Source organism: Dipodomys spectabilis, unplaced genomic scaffold, assembly GCF_019054845.1.
Source record: "Dipodomys spectabilis isolate Male_0828 unplaced genomic scaffold, ASM1905484v1 ptg000266l, whole genome shotgun sequence".
Taxonomy (NCBI): domain Eukaryota; kingdom Metazoa; phylum Chordata; class Mammalia; order Rodentia; family Heteromyidae; genus Dipodomys; species Dipodomys spectabilis.
In genome coordinates this window covers 4,857,046-4,866,465 of record NW_024870943.1, presented here as the reverse complement: position 1 = coordinate 4,866,465, position 9,420 = coordinate 4,857,046, and the positions used below count along the sequence as shown (strand labels likewise).

General features: G+C 41.8%; 1 pseudogene; it reads right to left on the bottom strand.

The window, feature by feature from the left end:
• Positions 1–5,986: 5,986 nt before the first annotated feature.
• On the bottom strand, positions 5,987–9,001 carry LOC122125677 (annotated as a pseudogene).
• Between the last annotated feature and the right edge of the window lie 419 nt (positions 9,002–9,420).

Genomic DNA, 9,420 nt, shown 5'->3' with positions numbered 1-9,420 from the left:
CTGAAAAAATAGGGATAAATATCTATCTGTTGTAAGGCTTCCACTCAGGGTGCACATGCTGTCCCTGAGATTTTAAGCTCCAGGCTGCACTCTGCTACTTTGAACCACAGTATATCTTCTACAGTACATTTCTTTTTGGGTAATGTTACCCCTACCTCTGCCTTTCCCAGTTTTCCCATCCTGTCTGAACCACAAGTTATGTAGTTCCTTTTCCATATAGTGTCTACTGAGTACCACTGATGCATTCGTTCACCCTTTAACTGTCATAATGACCACCAGACATTCCAAACAGCAAGTCACTTTATTCCTCCAATCTCAATGGAAAAATTTCAGTACCCACAGATACAATGCTAGGTAAATCATAGATTTTTAACAGGATAATGATAACAAGATCTCTGCATGATCAAAATATTCATCGTTTACATATACTGAATCTACTGCATGGTAGTTTTCCTAGGTCTCTTGCTATATATTCCTCACCTGCAGTGATCACTGTGTAGAGGAAATAGGTGAGCTGAAGAATACTTTGAAACTTAGTCTCCTGTTCCATTGCCTCAGTGTTTTATCATAGTGCAAGAGTGGTTTGTGTAGATTTTTGTGTCATTTTCCTCCAGAAATACATTGGCATTTCATCTCTGGAGTGACATGATAATTATTGCATTTCATATCAAGGCATGCTAAAACAGAACCATGGTCAGCACAATGCTTCATTGAGATTTCAGGGAGTGTGTGAAAACATGTTCACATCTGGTATATTTGGCCCACTCCTCTTTTGAAGCTTTGTTTATAAACATTTTACCCAGAAACTTTCCCGAGTTTATAATTTCACCACAGGAAGCATTCCACCTGTAAATCTTCCTGGGATGGTTAACATTTCTTTGGGGATACTGGTCCTTGAACTAATAGTCTGTCCTTACCTTTCTCATGCACTACTGAGTAGATGTGGTTTCAAATGACACATTGTAGCTGGACACTGGTAGCTTGCACCTGTAATCCTAGCTACTCAGGGAGTTGAGATGTGAGGATCATGATATGAAGCCAACCCAGGCAGGAATGTCTCTGAGACTTATCTCTAATTAATCAGCATAAAGTTGGAAGTGAAGCTCTTAGCTTTGAGCAAGAATAAAACAACACAAGGATATCATTCAAACAATGATATCAAGCTGCAAGGTTTCAAATGCGTGCACACACATGTGCATGTGTGCACACACACACACACACACACACAGGCACACAGCAAATATAATCTGGAGAGCAAAGAAAATTTCTTATAATATGCCAATTTCTATACCACAGACCCACAGTTCTCCTAGCAAAGGCACTAGGACCCGTGGTATGAGCCAGGGTTTCCCTCCTATAATCTCATCCATTTCTGTACTCAACGATCCTCTGGAACCTTTGTGATTCCATTCTGGAAGTGCCATTCCTGGGCCTGAAACTGATTTTCATCGACCTCATATTCTTCCTGAAGAACCATTTAGAATGGATCGATAATCTAGTGCACTGATTTTTCATTCTGGTATCAACTATCTGTCTGCTCTATACATCAGACCTTACAATGCTGTTCACAATGTTCTCGGGTGAATCAATATGGGGCTTTTCTTCATAGCCCAGCTGTGCATCGGTGTCATGGGGAACTCCCTGCTCTCCATCCTTTATCTGCACATGTTTTCATTCCAGCGCACCTCACTCCTCAGTGCGTTTCAGGCCATCACCATCAGCTCCAGCCGTGCCAAGTGAGTGTGGCTTAAATCTAAGTCTTCAGTGTGGATTTTCCCTTCTTTCTTGTTCTTCTGGGTTGTCAATATGCTCATCTATGTCCCAGTCATTAAGGTTATGAAAGCCAAAATCAATTTCACCCTTGTTGGTTCTGGGTTTTCCAATGTATATTGTCATACTCCACAGCTTGAAGACCTAAATCAGGGTATTATATCTCTATCTTATTATTTCGAGATTTTGTGTGTAATTCCCATGATCATCACCAGCCTCTACATGGTGAGGCTTCTCTACCAACACCACCAGATAGCTCAGCACCTACATAGTTTTAGCCTTGCCACCCAGCCAGCACCCAAGAGCAAGGCCACCCACACCATCCTGCTGTTGGTCAGCTGTTTCCTGTGTTTCTATTGCTTCAACAACATCACCAACTTCTATAAATTTTACACAGCAGTGAGAATCCCTACCCTGGAGGTGATGATTAGTATTCTATCAGCATGCTACCCAACTGTGTCCCTTTTTTTCCTCATGAAGAATAATAAAATGGTTTCCCCATGTGCCCTGTCTCTTCCATGGAGAACTATCAGTTGTCACAAAGCATTCAGTGGCTGATTGGAAAGCTGAAATTTTTGTTCAAAAGAAGAGTAAATTCTAGTAATGTACATGGAAGCAACTGTGCGGGTATGAGCACTGGAAGGGCTGTTCAAATTTAGATATGCTGTAACTTTCAAACAATGAGGTACCTTTCAAACCACTGAGGTACTAAGGTGTGTGTATTGGTGCGGGGATGTTACAAAAAGTGTTATCTTATTTAGTTGCTTAAAATACTATTGGTGGGATAAATGAATACATTTTCTGTACACTCTTAAAAGTAAAAAGGTATTTCTGCTGCATAAAAACAGCTGCTACACTGTTCATTTCTTCCTTACATTCTGATTCTATTACCAGTGCTGTTTGTTCAAGGGATTTTATTAGATCATCCTATGAACGTTGGTCATACAATGACAAAGCAGCATCCAGCCAATGAGGAAGAGGGATACTGCCAATGACAAACCAGGATGTAGTCCATGAGAAAGCATAGAGCCACAGCCAGGCATGGGTGGCTCATGCCTAAAATCTTAGCTGCTCAGGAATCTGAGCTCTGAGCTCTGATGTCCATCATTCTAAACCACTGTGGGCAGGAAAGTCATTGAGACTCTTAGCTCAATTACTCACAGAAAAATCTCTAAGTGGTTCTGTGGTAGACTGTTAGTGTTGAAGAAAATTCAGGTTCATGAAGGATCTTCTCCTTCTTCTTCTTCCTCCTCCTCCTCCTGCTCCTCTTCCTCCTTCTTCTTCTTTCTTCTTCTTCTTCTTCTTTTGCCAGTCGTTGACCTGAACTCTGGGCCTAGGCGTTGTCTCTCAGCTCTTCAGCTCAAGGCAAGCGCTCTACCACTTGAGCCACAGCGCCACTTCTGGCTTTTTCTGTTTATGTGGCTCTGAGGAATTGAACCCAGGGCCTCATGCATGCAAGGCAAGCACTCTACCACGGAGCCACCTTCCCAGCCTCATGAAGGATTTTTTTCTGTCCTTGCACACTGAAGTTGTAGTTTTCGTTGCCTGCTAAATGAGTTTCTGGGAGACAACAAATGGTTGAGTTTGGTTCCCCGCTCTCCCAACTTTTTTTTTCTGTTTATGTCGTGCTGAGGAATCAAACTCATGCATGCAAGGCAAGTACTATACCACTGAGCCACCTTCCCAGCCCTGGAGTCTTGTTATTTGAACCATCTGCAGCTCTATATCCTTTGGTTGAGCAATTGAGCCCATCGATACTTGTTACTCTGGGTCCAGGGCTCTGAGAATCAAAGTTTAATAACCAACTGCACCCTGAAGTTTACTTTCCGATGAGTGACTTGGATAAAACAAAAAACACGTCTTCAAATGGCAAATGTGTTCATCTAATTAATAAACTTAGTGTTTGCTTCTTGAACCTGGGGAGAGTGGTTTGCTCCTGTGGGAAGATTTGATGGATGCCCAGTAAACAATGCCAGCCAGGCAGCAGGTGACACTGATTGACGTCCAGACATCAATTACAAGAAGCCTCCTTATCCCAAGCCTTCTCTATAGTTCAGCCTGGCCAGACTCAGCCTTTCCAGGATGCCAGAATACCTCAAGGAAGTTGGGCCTTGTGAGCCAGCTCTCAGCCCTGAGGAGACCACGACGTAAGAAGAGGTCAGAAAACTTTTCATTATTCCATTTCCCCTGGTTATTGTCTGCTATACATGTTGTGATTTGAAATAAAGTTACACAAATGCTTTCATCCGGAACACAGAAACGTAATTGGGACTGACTCTCTGCAGTGGCCCTGGAAAGCCCTAAAAATATTTTACTCATAACTTAGAGAGTGATCTACAGATGTCATTTGTTTGTTTGTTTGTTTGTTTATTCTGATGCTGGTGCTTGAAGTCAGGGCCTGGGTGCTGTCTCCGTGCTGTCATGCTCAAAGCTTGGACTCTATGACATGAGCCCCAGTTCTACTTCCAGCTTGTGTTATAGTTTATTAGAGATAAGAGTTTCACAGTCTTCACTACCAAGTTTGGCTTCCAACCATGATCACCAGCTCTCACCCTCCTGAATCATTAGAATCTCGGGTGTTTGAGCCACCCACACCCAGCTCCATATCAGATGTCTGTCCTATAACTTATGGATTCTGTGAATGATAGAAATTAGTATTGCATTCTTCCCAATTTTTATAATTGTCATTATATATATATATATATATATATATATATATATATATATAGTCGGTCGTGGGTCTTGAACTCTGGGCCTGGGCGCGGTCCCTCAGCTCCTCAGCTCAAGGCAAGCACTCTACCACTTGAGCCACAGGCCACTTCTGGTTTTCTGAGTGGTTTATTGGAGATAAGAGTCTTACAGATTTTAATGCCTGGGCTGGCTTTGAACCTCATTCCTCACATCTCAGCCCCCTGAGTAGGATTACAGGCATGAGCCACTGGTGCCAGGCTTCATTATTATTTTTTATTGTCATTATACATGTAATGTACAGACGGGTTACCATTTCAGGACTCAGGTAATCAGCATATTTCTTTTTTGACAATTTTATCCCTTCCCTCCAAGTTTATTCATCCCATTACCACCCACAAATTGCATACTGCATTATCCACAGAGTCTACTGAGTACCACTGTTACATTTGTTCACATTTTAATTTTCATAATGGATAATCAAACTGTCCAAACAGAAAGTCATTGTACTCATCCAACCACAATGGAAGTTTTTCAGTATTTACCTGACATTCTTACCTGGACATCATAGATATTTTCTTTATCGTGGCAAGGATAACCTTACCATTTCTTCATGATAAAAACATTCATCACTTATGCCTACTGAACCTATCGCATGATCAATTTTCTGGATCTGTGGAGGTGCTCTGGCATTTTCCTCACTTTTATTCTTGTCCTCACTGAGTAGGGGAAATGGGTGATGTTATGCCTAGTTTGAACCTTCTTTTTAAGTGGTTTTGCAGCCTAGGAGACAAGAGATTTGTTTCTCAGACACTTGAATCAAGCAAATAAAAACAGGTAGTTTCCCTCCCTCAGTAGAAATCGTCTGATTAATAAAAACTTAGACAGTCTGTACACTGAGATTCCATAACTTGTCCTGTGATAACGGAGAGGTTTACCCTCTTCAGCTTCAGAGGTGGTTTTGGTCATTAAAATTTTAAGTATCAAACCAGTACTTTTCAGCCACAGTATCTTCACTCTGGGATAATCTTCTTCACAATGAACTTAATATCCTCATGCTCAATTCTAAGACAATGCAATTTGAATACTAGATGCACACCACATGCCCTGGCTGCAAACTGCTTTTCTTGACAAGTATGAAGTCCTTCAAGGAGGTATGGTTAAAGCTGTATTACTGAACTGTGCTGGTAAAAATCACACAATTTATTATCATGTTGCAACCTTTCTTTCCAATTTAGTGACTGCTGCTATGGGATTAGACAGCAAAAATGACAACATTATTAGGTTTGTTTTGTTTTTAAACTATGATTTAGTAGCAACTTAAGTTCCCAATTTTAACCCCTGGGCAGTAAGATCCAAGTTTCCTTATTGGCACATTAGCAACTAAGGGTCAAGGGGTTAAATAACCAGCACCAAAGATAGGGCACTTCTGATTGTCCCATTTGGCAGAAGTGAAAGGAAAAGAAGTTGTGCTAGATGTTGAATGGATCGTGGGCAATAGAAAGAAGACACTAGGAGAGGGAAACTGTCACATGAAATCTTCATTGTCTTGTACATATCCTCCATCAAAACCACCATCATCTGCCAGATGATCTTCCAAGGTGGCCTTTAACCCCCCTCCAGGAACCACGCCTTTCTTCTTCTTTTTGGCTTTGCTTTGCATTTCTTGCTTCTGTGTTCTCAACACAAAGCACAGTCAATGATTTGGTCATCTTTTCCAAGTCATCAATTTCCAACGAAATTCACACATCTCGAACTAAGGCTTTTAAAAACCTGGCATAATAGAATGACTTTTCATCCTGTATAATTTTATCTTTTACTAACTTCCCGAATTCTGTGAGATCATCTCTTGAAGATGGGTTCATAGCATCTATCCCACAAACTGTATCATTCACACAAAACGTTTCTTTTGCTAGTACAAGGTCTGACTCTTCCTGTAGTTTCTGTAGCCGCAGTTTATCTGCTAATTGTTCTTCTGGTGTTAGCACTTGAGGTTCTTCAGATTCTTCTCATCTCCTTTTAATTTCTTCTTGCCTTTTCTTCTGTTGTCTTTCTTTGTTCTTTTTTTTTCTCCTCTATTTTTCTTTCTTTCCTGAAATTTTTATTTCTGGTTTTACTTCTGCTGCTTCTTTTGATTCCTCTTCTTCTTCTTCTTCTTCATCATCATCATCATCATCATCATCATCATCATCATCATCATCATCATCATCATCCCAGTTACCTTTGAGGTCCTTATCCTCGCCTTCCCAGTGGTCCCCACCGACCAGGTGGCGAGCTTGTGGATGAAGTAGCCTGGGAGCCGCCAAGAGGTGGGGTGGTGAGGTCAATCACCAGGCTGGCTCTCGTTGGCCCACAAGGGCACGCTGGGACCATCCCTAGTTTGAATCTTAATCTCCTGTTCTGTTGCCTTAGTGTTTTATCATTGTGGGAGATTCATTTGTACATTGACTTAGTCTCCATTTTGGTTTTGCCTTTTACCTCTAGAAATACATTTGTGTTCCATCATTTTGGCTGTGTTATTCTGATTGCATTTTCTATCAAGGCACTGCTCAAATAAAAGCAGAGTTAATGCAAGGCACTCTGGAGTTTCTTCAGAAAAGCAGGAAGGCATTTCCACCTCTGGTGTGTTTGGCACACTCCTCCTTTGAAGCAGATTTTGATTCCTTACCCAGTAACTTCCCCCACTGTGGAATTTCACCATAGATACTATTGCACTTTGAACCATTCCTAGGGTGCTCTAAATTTTGTTTCTAGTGCTGGAGTTTGAACTCAAGACTTGTTCCTTTGCTTTACCCTGTATTTGAGATATGATGTGTTTTAAAAATGAGAGGCTCTATCTGGGCACTAGAGGCTCGCGCCTGTAATCCTAGGGACTCAGGAGGCTGAGATCTGAGGATCATGGTTCAAAGCCAGCCGAGGTAGGAATGTCCATAAGACTCTTATTTCCAATTAACCACCACAGAAACCAGAAGTGCTGCTGTGACTCAAGTGGTAGAGCGCTCACCCTGAGCTGAGGAGCTGAGGGACAGTGCCCAGTCACAGACTTCAAGCCCCATGACTGACAAAAAAAAAAAAAAGTTGAGATTTGAAGATCAGGATTCAAAGCCAGCCCATTCAGAAGAGTTGTGAGACTTATCTCCAAAGAACCAGCATAAAGATGGAAATGTATCTATTAGCGCTGAACAATACAAAAAAAAAAGTTCAGGTATAACACTTAGGCTCTGAGATCAAGCCCCAGGATTTCACCCAGACACACACACACACACACACACACACACACACACACACACACACAGACACAGACACACACACACACACAGAGGCACACACACCAATCTGAAGAACAAAGAAAACTCCTTTTCACAGGCAAATTTGTCACACAAGCCCACAGTTCCTCCTCGCTGAGGAACTAGGAAGTATATCATGAACAACACATTGCCATAATCGCAGCCATTACAGTCCCCTAAGATCCTGAGGAAGTCTTGGGATCCTGTTCCAGTAGTGCCACCCCTGGGCCTGAAAGAGAACTTCATCTTCTGCATATTCTCCCTAAAGCTCAATTTGGAATGGATCCATAACCAGTGCACTGATATTTCTCTCCTGTATCAACTGTCTGGCTGCTCTATATATCAAAACATCATAAAAACTCAAAGGAGGAGGCTGCAATGCTTGATAAGAAATGTACGCATTATCATGCCCATGTAATTGTAACCCCTCTGTAGAGTATGTTCACAAAAAATAAAATTAAATTAAATTTAAAAAATCACAAAAACTATCAGTGATGTTCTCGGGTAAATCAATATGAGGCTTTTCCTCATAGCCCAGCTCCACATCGTGTCATGGGGAATTCCCTGCCCTCCATGCTCTATCTGTACACGTTTTTATTCCAACGTCATCTAAAGAAGCCCAGCAATGCCATCTTCATGCATCTGACTATGATCAACTTGCCTAACACCATATTCACAATGGTGCCAGATATAATGATGTCCTTCAGAGTCTAGCACTTTCTGGATAATGTGGGCTGCAAGGTGGTGGTGTACCTCTTCAGAGTCACCTAGGCGCTTTCCATCTGTACCACCTCGCTCCTCAATGCATTTCAGGCCTTCACCATCAGCTTCAGCTGTGCCCAGTGCTTCTGGCTTAAATCTAAATCTTCAGTGTGGATTTCCCCTTCTTTTCTCTTCTTCTGGATTGCCAATATGCTCATATAGGTCCCGGTCATTAAGGCTCTGAAAGCCCAAAGTCATTTTACTGTTGTTCGTTCTGGGTTTTCCAATGCATATTGTCATACTTGACAGAGAGAAGAAAATAGATCATGACATCTTCTTATTCTGAGACCTTATGTTTGTAATCTTCATGCTCACCACCCACCTCCACATGTTGACACCCCTCTCCCGACACCCCAAGAGAGCCATGTACCTTTACAGTCCCAAAATCGCTGCCTACCCATCACCTAGCCATCGCTACCTAGCCTAGCCAAAGCCACCCACATCACCCTGCTGCTCGTCAGCTGCTTCTTGTGTTTCTGTTGCTCCAACAACATCATGAATGTTTTTCTTTTTACACAGTAGATAAAATGCCAACGTTGGACATGATCATTTGTATTTTATCATGCTACCCAATCGTGTTCCCTTGTTTCTTCATGAAGTATAATATAATTCTTTCCAATGTAGCACCTCCCTCTCATTGATGACAATTACCAGTTGTCAGAAAGCATTCAGTGGCTGATTGGACAGCCAAAATCTTTCTTTAAAAGCAGAGAAGATTCTACTTATGTACATGGGAAAAAAACTATGTGGGTATGGAGCACTTGAAATGTGTTTGAATGAAGATATGCCAGATTATAGTTTTGTTGTTGTTGTTTTTGCCAATCCTGGGGCTTGAATTCAGGGCCTGGGAACTGTCCCTTTTGCTCAAGGCTACCACTCTACCACTTCTAGCTTTTTCTCTTTAGGTGGTAGT